This window comes from Branchiostoma belcheri, unplaced genomic scaffold (assembly GCF_001625305.1).
Source record: "Branchiostoma belcheri isolate BF01 breed outbred unplaced genomic scaffold, Haploidv18h27 scaffold22, whole genome shotgun sequence".
In the NCBI taxonomy this organism is placed as follows: Eukaryota; Metazoa; Chordata; class Leptocardii; order Amphioxiformes; family Branchiostomatidae; genus Branchiostoma; species Branchiostoma belcheri.
Window position 1 is genome coordinate 2,044,801 of NW_017803713.1, and position 13,439 is coordinate 2,058,239.

General features: G+C 42.8%; 1 pseudogene across 1 annotated transcript; it reads left to right on the forward strand.

The window, feature by feature from the left end:
- The first annotated feature begins 317 nt into the window (after positions 1-317).
- Positions 318-13,307, forward strand: LOC109470134 (annotated as a pseudogene). Its single transcript, XR_002140234.1, has 11 exons — positions 318-676; positions 1,476-1,752; positions 1,870-2,009; positions 2,401-2,497; positions 2,718-2,882; positions 3,181-3,420; positions 5,624-5,793; positions 7,852-8,885; positions 9,219-9,358; positions 9,562-9,658; positions 13,303-13,307. The product of XR_002140234.1 is annotated as an uncharacterized LOC109470134 (transcript).
- The last annotated feature ends 132 nt before the right edge of the window (positions 13,308-13,439 follow it).

Consider the following 13,439-nt stretch of genomic DNA (forward strand, 5'->3'; position numbering starts at 1 on the left):
TTAAGCCTCAGTCTAGCTCAAGGAAAAGTTTCATAATATTATGCTTTTACATCGATTTCTGTCATATTGTACTTCATAGTTTTCAAATTTTGCAAACTAACACACTTGGCTTTTCAAATTTCAAGTGGGCAATATCACTCACCATTATCATTGTCCTCCAGACAACCGGAAAACTCTTCAAGTAATGTTTATGTTAGCTGTCAGACAAGTTTGTCCTTTCTGTGATTTATCTAAATAGAACATCAACATTGCTTGGCATGAAGACTGTTGTTATGGAGCCTGATCTTGTTATCCATCAACATATGCCTTTCTGGGCTTTTTACTGTTCCTAACAACAGCCGATGTCTTGTGACTGACCACATGGTGTATCCTTTAAATACGCCACGTTTGATCCCAGTGCCCACTTCTGACAGAAAGCACCATGAGGGGTCTGGTGGTTCTGGCGTTCATCGCACTGCTGCACCAAGGAGGGGCAGTGAGTGACAAGAAGCTTGTTGCAAAACTGCCTGAGAATGGCCGTTGGGGTTCCTGGAATTCTAATTCCGGTGAATCAGACAGCAATAACAACGAGGCAGGAACATCAACCTGGGGGAACTTGTTGCAGTCCATGTCAGGGTCGAGATGTGAGGCATCCTGTGAGACCTTGGAGGAGATGCAGTCCTACATGACCAACAACGTAAGGACTACTTGTATGAAATACATTTTATCTCTTAGACTAGTTGTTGCTTTATGTATTAGTACTGACAATTGTACTAACACTTGTTTCTCCTCTTCTAGAAATGATCACAATATCTAGAAGGTCACCTAAAATTGCCATGGGGTTAATCTTATTCTACTTGTCTATCTGTACTTGTTAAATCTACAGTCACATTGGACAGGGCTCCGGAAACTGAAAACATTGGCCGATCCTAAAAATTGTAGGGGAGCTGGCCATGATCAAGTGAAAGAACACTTCTGGCAGTTTTTACTGATGTACGTGCGCACAAAACTTTAGCAGATCAAAGGAGACCACTGAAATGTAGATTGCCGCTGTGTTGACATTCTATTTATCAGGTCAAATTTCCACTAAACAAAGTCTTTGTAAAACTAAAATTCAATGTCTGATGTATATGGCAGTTATGTGCACCTACTCACATGACCACTCCACCTATGAGCTGTTGTCAATGTGATACCTAAGAACAATTGGGTGTTGGAAGTTTGACTTCAAATACCAGGATGGCATGAGGGGTCTGTTGTTCCTGAACTGCATGAGCAAGTTGTTTTCAATGGTCAATTTCAAAGTGAATTCATGTATGACACACATTTTTGTGTGGATTTAGTACCCTCTTTCTGTACTAATATACAATTTGATACTGGTCTACACTTAGGGATTACTCTTACTATCAACCTTCACTTTGCAAGTACAGTGCACATCTTGGCTGCCCTTAAAGGCCTCATAATTTTCAGTGGAAAGTTAAAGAAAGTTGTTTGAACAGTTGCAGGCCCAGACAGACCAGACCACCCAAATCGGGGCTCTTCAGGCGACCGTCAGCAGCCAGGACAGCATCATCCAGCAGCAGGCTGCAGCCTTAGCACAACTGCGAGTCTCGCTTCAGCGGCTCACCAGCTCCTTTAACCAACTGGAAGGAACTGTGCAGCAGCAAGCCGTCAGTCTGCAGCAACAAATCACCACTTATGGGCAACAAGCCACCAGCTTGCAGCAACAGGCTGCCATCATTCAAGAACAAGCCAGCACCATCCAGCAACTGCAAGGTAGGTCTTTATACTAGAAAAAACACCATTCTTCCTCTACAGTAACTCTACTTTTGCACCCTTTTCACCAGAATCATTACATGAGTGTACTCAGAAAACATGTTTCTTCATTCTCAGATATCCTGAATGCTCCCCGTGACTGCCTGGACCTGTACAACACCGGTCACAACACCAGTGGAGTCTACCAGATCTACCCAGGCGGGAAGGATCCCTTCCCTGTCTACTGTGACATGGACACTGATGGCGGCGGATGGACGGTACTAAAACTATCAAACTGTATACTAGTACTAGAATATATGATCCCCAATGACAGAGAAACTGAAAACAAGCATATTTTCATTTTTTTCTACAAAGGGGTAGTAAGGACCTTCAGCATCCTGTCTAGAGTAATGATAAATAGGCCATTTACTAGTCTACTTGTAAGTGAACCCAATATTCTTCACTGCTACTCAAAACCATTGGAAAGCGTACATTATGATTTACAATCTAGGATTAAAAAACTGACTAAATCAAGTTAGCATGTTGTCTATTAGCATTGGGGCCTCTTTTGACTAGGTTTCATACAAACTAGGTATTAATTACAACAAAATCCTTTGACATCAAACCAAGCAATCTACATCTGTTAACTTGGGTTTTTGTCTGATGCAGGTCTTCCAAAGGCGCCATGATGGTTCAGTGAGTTTCTCCTTGGGCTGGCAGGACTACAAGACAGGCTTTGGAGACATCAAGTCAGAGTTCTGGCTAGGTAAGTATTATAATTGCTTTTGACATTAGGCTTCTGATGAGTGATTTACTAAGTGTACTTCACTAAGAAGAAAATCTATGTTAAGGTACCCCCTGGACAAATTTAGAATTCGTATAATTTGACACGTTATATGCTTCCTGTCACAGCATTTATTTCCTCACCCCAACCTTGAGGCTACAATGCTATCCCTTTTGATAAAGGAATATGAATCATTTTACAGGCAATGACAATCTGGCTAGACTGACAGGCCAGGATGTGTACGAGCTGAGGGTCGACCTGGAGGACTTCGAGGGAAACTCTGCCTACGCCAAATACAGCACCTTCAGGGTGGAAGATGAACTTGAGCAGTACAAACTGACTGTTGATGGATACTCGGGAAATGCAGGTAACGTTATGCTTGGTCCAGTATCACAGATTTTATCAGTGTTATAGCAATCCATTTGATACATAATCTTCTCTCTGTTGCATTGGGTCACAAGACAGCAGATGATTTTATATACTTAATCTATTAGTACATGTTCTTGAATCTTATTTGATGATAACATTACCCCCCAATAACAAATTCTTATCAATAATTCATTCTCTTTGCTACTGTACTGAAGCAAAAAATGCACTTAAACTTTGGAGTGGGCCAACAAACTTGACTGTCTTAACTTATGCCCAAGTGGACCTGTTCTTTTCAGGGGACGACATGACATGGAGCTCCACCGCATTCTTCTCCACCATCGACACCAGCAACTACGTCCATCAGGGCATTTGTGACCTTGGCAACAAGGGCGGCTGGTGGTACGGCAGCTGTCGTGACCCCAACCTGAACGGCCAGTACCTCAGTGGACCACAACAGTCTAACGGAGATGGGGTGAACTGGGACAGTTGGAAAGGAGACCGCTACTCTCTCAAACACACTGAGATGAAGATCAGGCCTACCTAAAGTCATACCAACTTGTTGTAATGCTTTTGGCTATACTGGGCCGACTTTTAACTTAGACAAGGCAACCTGTCCAACCTATCATCAATTTGTCATCCTCTAAAGAAAACCTCCAAACTTTGGTAAATCTAAATTACCAAAATGAACTTACAGCCTTCATGCTTGTTGCTATACCTATTCTGATATCTGTTTTAATCTTGTTGTGGTGTAGCAGGCTCAACATTCTTCACACATTTATTTCAGTGACACTTCAAATTACGCTTCAAAATGTTATTTTAGTTGTTGTGTAATGGTATTAATCAAGTGATTACAGTCAATTTACCAGTAAAGATACCTTGCAATTCTTTAACTTAATAGAATTGGATCCTGAGACCCAAAATCTTGAGCCTTAAAATACAACAATGTCATTTTGCTGAGAAATGGATTTTGAAATAGTTGCCCATAAGGGTATCAAAGAGAAATAAAAACTGCTTGTGTGTGTGTTCAGCACAATTGAAGACTTCTGTCTTATAATATGCATCATGTGTCCTTCATCTAACATAATAGCTCACCTGCTAGTTACTGTAAACACCAAATATTATGTAACGTTACATGGGAGGAAATATATATTACATGATGGGAACAACACATAGGAGGAAATATACATAATGTGAGCAACAAATGGGAATACATGTATATATTACATAATATGAACAACACATGGGGGGAAACATAAGTTCCATATATGAACAACACATGGGAGGAAATATTTAGTTCTTCTGACAAAAATAATGAATGTTATGTTACTTTTCCTCTTCCTTTTCCTGTTCCATATATCTATAAAAATGTACCTGTACTAAAGATGTACATGTAATAAAGAGAGAGTGAGTGCTTGACAGACGAAGCACTATATCTCTAGTATACCATGTAAACATGCTTAACAACAATTTAAAGAAATAAGTTGCAAGAGCTTTTTCACCAAACTTCATCAGTCACCATTAATAAGAATGTCTGCATCTATTTAGTATAAAGCTGGTCAATTTTGTTGAACAAGACTTTGAATGTTGTTGTAGCTGTTAATTCTTGCAATCATTGTCAGCTACAATAACTCATATTATTTGGGCTAGAATATGCAGTTAAGTAAGTTTTACCTTTGTGCAGAATCTTAGCCTTGAGCTGGAAGATGATACTCATTTTCCTTCCCATTTTCCAATTATTTTGCTCCAAAGGTATAATAATTATGTCATGCAACAGCATGGGTATCCTGTTGTTGCCACAAAGAAGATGATGTGCTTATTGCCATGAATATTCATGTAATACTGATGGTTGTATATTGTACCTCTCAGGGAAACATAGGAGGGAGATATGATAATGACAGGCCCACTGGTCTATGCGTGGTGCCCCAAAGTTACAAAAACATCTCATCAAGCTAAAACCAGTTTTAGCTTGATGAAAGCTGTCTGAAAGGTTTGTCAACTTAGTGATTAATTACACTAACCTACATTACAGAGTGATAACTGTTCTCTACAAAACAACCTCACAACTTGCAATGAAGTGTTTACCAAGGCTTTCAGAAAAGTTTGTCAACCGAACAATGTTGTCAGGGTATGTAAAACTATGTCCGGAAAGGGGAGATAACATACAAACTATATTTGATTTTGTTACGTAAAAACTTTTGTTACGTAAAAACCAGTAGCCATTGAAAGCCAGACAATATTGACCAATCCAGAGTCACTATTTGATATTGCTTCTGCAGCTGTAATCAATATCAATTGCCAGCCAACAAGCATGCAGTCTAGCATGTGGTTATCAAAATAACTGCATATTTGCTCATACCAATACAATCATAGCAACGTGGGATTTTAAAGACCTTTTAGCTAGCTTTTGGTTTTAAAAAATCTACAGGGAAAATACTTATAATGACCTGAATATTCCCCAGTATAATAAAGATGTTAATGGTCCTCCTTTTCAACAGTTTATATTGTTCTTGTCAGTTCCTACAACTACCAAATGAAACATTGAGCGAGCAAACCCTTTTTGCAATGTCAAGGACTAAGTACCGGTAGTCCTTAATGGACTTAGCCCTCTTGTCAGTGTTACAGCACCACACAATTATGTGAGCACATCACCTGATCAGCGGGGGGTGGATGTGTTCTTCAGTCAACAATGGGCCTTATAAATAACCCGATTTGGTCTCAGCACCCATTTCCGATCGACCTGAAGCACCATGAAGGGGGTGGTAGTGGTTCTGGCGCTTGTCTCGCTGCTGCATCAAGGTGCACTTGGTGCACAAGGAGGTAATGGACACCACAATCAGGTGTCTACCACGACAACATGTGACGTGTCCTGTCAAGCCCTGACTGACATGCAGTCCTTCATGACCACTGCTGTAAGTACTGATCGGTATAGTGTAAGATCATTAGAAATTCTTTCTTAAAACCAGCGTAGCATCAATTGGTGGCCTAGAGAGAAAATAGAAGAATTGCCTGGTTTGTTATTTATTCATGATCAGTAGGGTTAGAATCTAAAGGCTCTGGGTTCTGCCCTTGAGAAATTCCCTTTTCAGTTTCAGACACTTGTTTCCTCACTCAACTCAGTGAAAATGAGTACCTAGCTTCAGTCAGAGATGTCTTCTTGGGTGGGATGTAAAGTCGAAGGTCCCATGATTGAAGAGATACCTAATCTCTAGCATGTTGAAGATCCCACTACACTTCACAATGAGGGGAAACTGCAAAGTAACTGTGTCAACCTGCATCTGATCATGACTCTCTCAAAGTCAAATGAGTAATAAAATAAATTAAAAAATACAGTTCATCAAATTTTTGTCTGTATCTGTATGTTTGATACGTGTGGCAGCCAAAAATTGCCACCAGTTATCATTACTTTTAACGCAACTTTTGTCACCTCTACATATCATTGAACAAGAAGGACATTGCTTTGACACAAACATTCAGTGGCTAGGTGATTGAGTCCTGCATAATGCATTGGGAACTTTTCGAATTTAGCGTAGAGCATAACAGGACGGTGCCCTAAGACTGGACGCTTTTCCACGTGCTCGAACTCACAGCACTCTATCGCTAGTTGTCAGGGAGTGGTCAGGTACATGTACTTGGATAAGAAATTAATTCATACTATTCATGAGCCCTTCACGCTCCGCGTTACAAGCAACAAACTCGTGAGACGTTTTCGTGAATGTACTTTCGTGAATGCGGCTACGCTAGACAGTGTACCCTAACTTTCGACGCCTTTGTAATTTTGCTCTCTTCAGGCGTTGATGATGAAATTTCGTAAACAAAACTAAGAATAGGATTTTATGATATTTTAGCTTCCTTTTGACAGAAAAATTGCAATTCTGTGTACTTATCGTCTAATGAGAGGAGCGTTGTATCGAACGCAATCCGTCCGTGTTTCCACTGAAAACCCGGCTTATGCAATCAATGCGGAAATGTAGACGACAGTGGTCTTGATATTGTTTTTCACGGGTCGGTTTTCTACGAAACAAATCCTCAGAAACCCTCATATTTACTGTTTTGTAAAGCTTTATTCCGTGTTTATGTGGAAGTTGTGTCAAATCTTGGTACAGGTTGTCTATTTCTGGGCATTAGCCATCGCAATGAAGTGACCCTCTTTAAAGAGGCATTGTTATGATTGGTGAAATTGCCTGATATTCTCTTTTTCGACAAAATGATAAATAAATATATAGAACTATACTTTGCATGCAAATAACAGCTGTATAAATTGACTACTAGTATGTTTATTTGTAAAGTTTGTGGCAACAAACATGGCATATTTTTGCATAATAAGATCAGTAATAAATCTGTCCAAAGTTAGGGCACGTCTGAAGTTAGGGCACCCGCATTAGAGAAGCTTCCTCAATTCAGCATAATACGTAGCCAGCTCTCAGAATTTAGTATACAACATTGTTGGATCAAAGTAGAACCTCTTAGAATTGCCTGCTTAATTTTTGGTAGGATTTCAATTTGAATCCTAATGGGATTATCTAGGATAGTACAGTTTTGGGCCTGAAACTCTGGGAGTTAATTTGGGTCGAGTGGGATTACGGTGAAGAAAGGATTGCCTAGTGTGGCTGCGTGCGTACGAGTGCAGAGTGCTTCTGATGCTGGACATTTGCTATATAACTGAAGACAGTTGGAACCAATTCTTTATATGTGACCTATCCAGATTGTTGAAGATTTTTCAAACTGTTGCTTTTGCATTTGGAACATAATGTTAACATTACATTCTAATGTTGATACTAGTATATATTTCTCTACTCCCCTCTTGACCTTACTACAGTTTTTATCTTTTTATTCTGATGTTCTGTCTACTACTAGTAAGATGTTTTGGGTATTGTTGATGACTTGTTCTCCATGCCACATGTGGAGACTGTAACAGTCACATCAAAAGAATTTTGATGAGTTTATGTTAACAAAACACATTAAAACAGCCACAGGCCCAGACAGACCAGACCACCCAAATCGGGGCTCTTCAGGCGACCGTCAGCAGCCAGGACAGCACCATCCAGCAGCAGGCTGCAGCCTTAGCACAACTGGAGGGAACTCTGCAGCAACAGGAAGCCACTGACCAGCAACTGGCAAGCAGCCTACAGCAACAGGAAACCACCATTCAACAACAGGCCAACAGCCTACAGCAACTGGAAGCTACCAACCAGCAACAGGACAGCACCATCCAACAACAAGCCACCAGCTTGCAACAACAGGAAACCACCATCCAACAACAAGCCAGCAGCATACAGCAACTTGAAGCCACCATCCAACAGCATGAAAAAATGAAGAACTACTGGCTAACAGACTGCAGCAGCTGGAAGCAACTGTTCAGCAACAAGCAAGTGCCATGCTGCAACAGGTTCAGCAAGTAGCCACCAGCTTGCAGCAACATGAAACCACCATCCAGGCACAAGCCGCCAGCTTGCAGCAACAGGAAGCCACCATCCAGGCACAAGCTGCCAGCTTGCAGCAGCAGAAGCCACCATCCAGGCACAGGCCGCCAGCTTGCAGCAACAGGAAGCCACCATCCAGACACAAGCCACCAGCTTGCAGCAACTGGAAGCTACTGTGCAGCAACAAGCCACAAGCCTGCAGCAACAGGAAACTGCCGACCAGCAACTAACAAGTTCCTTGCAGCAACTGGAGGGAACAGTGCAGCAACAAGCCACCAGCCTGCAGCAACAGGAGACTGCTGACCAGCAACTCGCCAGCAACCTTCAGCAGCTGCAAGGAACTGTCCAGCAACAAGCCACCAGCCTGCAACAACAGGAGACAGCTGACCAGCAACTCGCCAGCAACCTTCAGCAGCTGCAAGGAACTGTTCAGCAACAAGCCACCAGCCTGCAGCAACAGGAGACAGCTGACCAGCAACTCGCCAGCAACCTTCAGCAGCTGGAGGGAACCCTGCAGCAACAAGCTATCAATTATGCCCAACAAGCTGCCAGCCAACAAACCTACATCCAGCAGCTGGAAGGTATGTATCGATAGAAATATTGTACACATGAGGCCATTGTAGATAAAAAGCTGCATTGTGTTGCATTCTTAGGGCTTTGTACAAAATATACAAAATGTCCAAAAAATGTCCTCTAAATTATGGCACATTCTTGAAGTTCTTCAGAGCTTAAATATTAGCTTTGCATCTGAAACAAAGCAATACATTTTTCATGTTCAGCTAAAATGCTTGCAGTATCCAAAAGAGGGATATACTAGTATCCATTACAATACATTTTGTACTTTGCAAAAGCTCTGTTGGACAGGTATACTGAAATATGTTTTTTTGAATTTCTTGAATTTTCTTCATTCTCAGATATCCTGAATGCTCCCCGTGACTGCCTGGACCTGTACAACACCGGTCACAACACCAGTGGAGTCTACCAGATCTACCCAGGCGGGAAGGATCCCTTCCCTGTCTACTGTGACATGGCCACTGATGGCGGCGGATGGACGGTAAAAACATCCATCTAACTTTTCCATATAATGTCTCATAACTCATTTTAATTTCAATGCATGACTATGATATTCATTTAATGCATCATTTCTCTGTTGTAGCATCATATGTCCAATTTTCATGCAGGGTTGAGGCAAAATAAGATAACATGACACTCAAATGCTATTATGCTAATAATCTGATATGGCTTTGTCTACTGCAGGTCTTCCAAAGGCGCCATGATGGTTCAGTGAGTTTCTCCCTGCGCTGGCAGGACTACAAGACAGGCTTTGGAGACATCAAGTCAGAGTTCTGGCTAGGTAAAATATCAACTTGATATCATGAATNGTTTCTCCTGTATTCTCCTACTTTCTCCTGCTTTTTCCTGCTTTCTCCTGTGTTCTCCTGCTTTTTTCTGCTATCTCCTGTATTCTCCTGCTTTCTCCTGCTTTCTCCTGTATTCTACCGCTTTCTCCTGTGTTCTCCTGCTTTCTCCTGGTTTCTCCTGTGTTCTCCTGGTTTCTCCCGTATTCTCTTGCTTTCTCCTACTTTCTCCTGCTTTGTCCTGGTTTCTCCGCTTTCTCCTACATTCTCCTGCTTTCTCCTGTGTTCTCCTGCTTTCTCCTGTGTTCTACCGCTTTCTCCTGTGTTCTCCTGGTTTCTCCTGTATTCTCCTGCTTTCTCTTGTGTTCTCCTGGTTTCTCCTGTATTCTACAGCTTTCTCCTGTGTTATCCTGCTTTCTCTGCATTCTCCTGCTTTCAACTGTGTTCTCCTGCTTTCCCCTGTATTCTCCTGCTTTCTCCTGGTTTCTCCTGCTTTCTCCTGTATTCTCCTGGTTTCTCCAGTGTTCTCCTGCTTCCTCCTGCTTTCTCCTGTATTCTCCTGGTTTCTCCTGGTTTCTCCTGTATTCTCCTGGTTTCTCCTGGTTTCTCCTGCTTTCTCCTGGTTTCTCCTGCTTTCTCCTGCGTTCCCCTGCTTTCTCCTGTGTTCTCCTGCTTTCTCCTGTGTTTCCTACTTCTCCTGTATTCTCTTGCTTCTCCTGTATTCTCTTGCTTCTCCTGTATTCTTCTGCTTCCTTTCCTACTTTCTCCTGTATTCTCCTGCTTTCTCCTGTATTGTCCTGCTTTTTCCTCCTGTCTCCTGTATTCTCCTGCTTTCTCCTGTATTCTCCTGCTTTCTCCTGTGTTCTCCTGGTTTCTCCTGTGTTCTCCTACTTTCTCCTGTATTCTCCTGCTTTCTCCTGTATTCTCCTGCTTTCTCCTGTGTTCTCCTGCTTTCTCCTGGTTTCTCCTGTATTCTCCTACTTTCTCCTGTGTTCTCCTGCTTTTTCCTGCTTTCTCCTGTATTCTCCTGCTTTGTCCTGCTTTCTCCTGTGTTCCCCTGCTTTCTCCTGCGTTCTCCTGCTTTCACCTGCTTTCTCCTGTATTCTACCGCTTTCTCCTGTGTTCTCCTGCTTTCTCCTGGTTTCTCCTGTGTTCTCCTGGTTTCTCCCGTATTCTCTTGCTTTCTCCTACTTTCTCCTGCTTTCTCCTGGTTTCTCCTGCTTTCTCCTACTTTCTCCTGCTTTCTCCTGTGTTCTCCTACTTTCTCCTGTATTCTCCTGCTTTCTCCTGGTTTCTCCTGTGTTCTCCTGGTTTCTCCTGTATTCTCCTGCTTTCTCCTGGTTTCTCCTGTATTCTCCTACTTTCTCCTGCTTTTTCCTGCTTTCTCCTGTGTTCTCCTGCTTTTTTCTGCTATCTCCTGTATTCTCCTGCTTTCTCCTGCTTTCTCCTGTATTCTACCGCTTTCTCCTGTGTTCTCCTGCTTTCTCCTGGTTTCTCCTGTGTTCTCCTGGTTTCTCCCGTATTCTCTTGCTTTCTCCTACTTTCTCCTGCTTTGTCCTGGTTTCTCCTGCTTTCTCCTACTTTGTCCTGCTTTCTCCTGTGTTCTCCTGCTTTCTCCTGTGTTCTACCGCTTTCTCCTGTGTTCTCCTGGTTTCTCCTGTGTTCTCCTACTTTCTCCTGTATTCTCCTGCTTTCTCCTGTATTCTCCTGCTTTCTCCTGTGTTCTCCTGCTTTCTCCTGGTATTCTCCTGCTTTCAACTGTGTTCTCCTGCTTTCCCCTGTATTCTCCTGTATTCTCCTGCTTTCTCCTGCTTTCTCCTGTATTCTACCGCTTTCTCCTGTGTTCTCCTGCTTTCTCCTGGTTTCTCCTGTGTTCTCCTGGTTTCTCCTGGTTTCTCCTGTATTCTCCTGGTTTCTCCTGGTTTCTCCTGCTTTCTCCTGGTTTCTCCTGCTTTCTCCTTCGTTCTCCTGCTTTCTCCTGTGTTCTCCTGCTTTCTCCTGTGTTCTCCTACTTTCTCCTGTATTCTCCTGCTTTCTCCTGTATTCTCCTGCTTTCTCCTGTGTTCTCCTGCTTTTTCCTACTGTGTTCTCCTGGTTTCTCCTGTGTTCTCCTGGTTTCTCCTGTGTTCTCCTACTTTCTCCTGTATTCTCCTGCTTTCTTCTGTATTCTCCTGGTTTCTCCAGTGTTCTCCTGCTTCCTCCTGCTTTCTCCTGTATTCTCCTGGTTTCTCCTGCTTCCTCCCGCTTTCTCCTGTATTCTCCTGGTTTCTCCTGTATTGTCCTGCTTTCTCCTGATTTCTCCTGCTTTATCCTGTATTCTCCTACTTTCTCCTGTGTTCTCCTACTTTCTCCTGTATTCTCCTGCTTTCTCCTGTGTTCTCCTGCTTTGTCCTGCTTTCTCCTGTATTCTCCTGCTTTCTCCTGCATTCTCCTGCTTTCTCCTGGTTTCTCCTACTTTCTCCTGTGTTCCCCTGCTTTCTCCTGCGTTCTCCTGCTTTCTCCTGCTTTCTCCTGCGTTCCCCTGCTTTCTCCTGCGTTCTCCTGCTTTCTCCTGTGTTCTCCTGGTTTCTCCTGTGTTCTCCTGGTTTCTCCTGGTTTCTATTCTCCTGCTTTCTCCTGGTTTCTCCTGCGTTCTCCTGCTTTCTCCTGTATTCTCCTACTTTCTCCTGTATTCTCTTGCTTTCTCCTGTATTCTCTTGCTTTCTCCTGTATTCTTCTGCTTTTTCTGCTTTCTCCTGTATTCTCCTGCTTTCTCCTGTATTCTCCTGGTTTCTCCTGTATTCTCCTGTATTCTCCTGGTTTCTCCTGTATTCTCCTGGTTTCTCCTGTATTCTCCTGGTTTCTCCTGCGTTCCACTGCTTTCTCCTGTATTCTCCTGCTTTCTTCTGCTTTCTCCCGCATTCTCTTGCTTTTTCCTGGTTTCTCCTGTGTTCTCCTGGTTTCTCATGTGTTCTCCTGGTTTCTCCTGTGTTCTCCTGGTTTCTCCTGTGTTCTCCTACTTTTTCCTGTATTCTCCTGCTTTCTCTTGTGTTCTCCTGCTTTCTCCTGCGTTCTCCTATGTTCTCCTACTTTCTCCTGTATTCTCCTGCTTTATCCTGTGTTATCCTGCTTTCTCCTGTGTTCTCTTGCATTCTCCTGCTTTCTCCTGTGTTCTCTTGCATTCTCCTGCTTTCTCTTCTTTTTACTTTATTCTGTTACGTTATTACGTATTTGTAAGGTATCTGCATGTATAAGCACCTCATTTACATACTCGGGACAAAATAAATGGTCCCTTTACCGTAATTCCCAACCTCAACCCACGTCTTACGTGTTCATGGTTTGATCAACGTGAAAGGGACATATTTTATTCCTTTGATATTAGTACAAGGTAGTTTTTTTTATTCAGTTCACTAAAAAAAAAGTAATGAGTAGGAAGTGGGATGGAGCAAAGGGGGAGGGCCGGAGGGGGTACAAGTTTTCCTTCTTCGAGCTCTTGCTGAGCCAGTTTGTACCCGTGGTATTACCTCAACTGTGTAACTTGCGTAATGCTCGTATTTCACATTCCAATATCTCTGTGATACTAGTATTTTTAAGAAGGGGGGGACTTCTTCATGGGGGGACTTCATCATCTCTGTTAACAGTGTCCCCCTGAAACCTACAGGTTGAGTCCAGACTAAGGCTGCAATGTGGCAGGTTTTCCTCAGGACCTACGCACCCTACATCACCTTCCCGTTCGCGCTGGTCATCGGCTTTGTCGGGTACAACTTTGAGAACCTGGTACGCGGCGGGAGGCAGCAG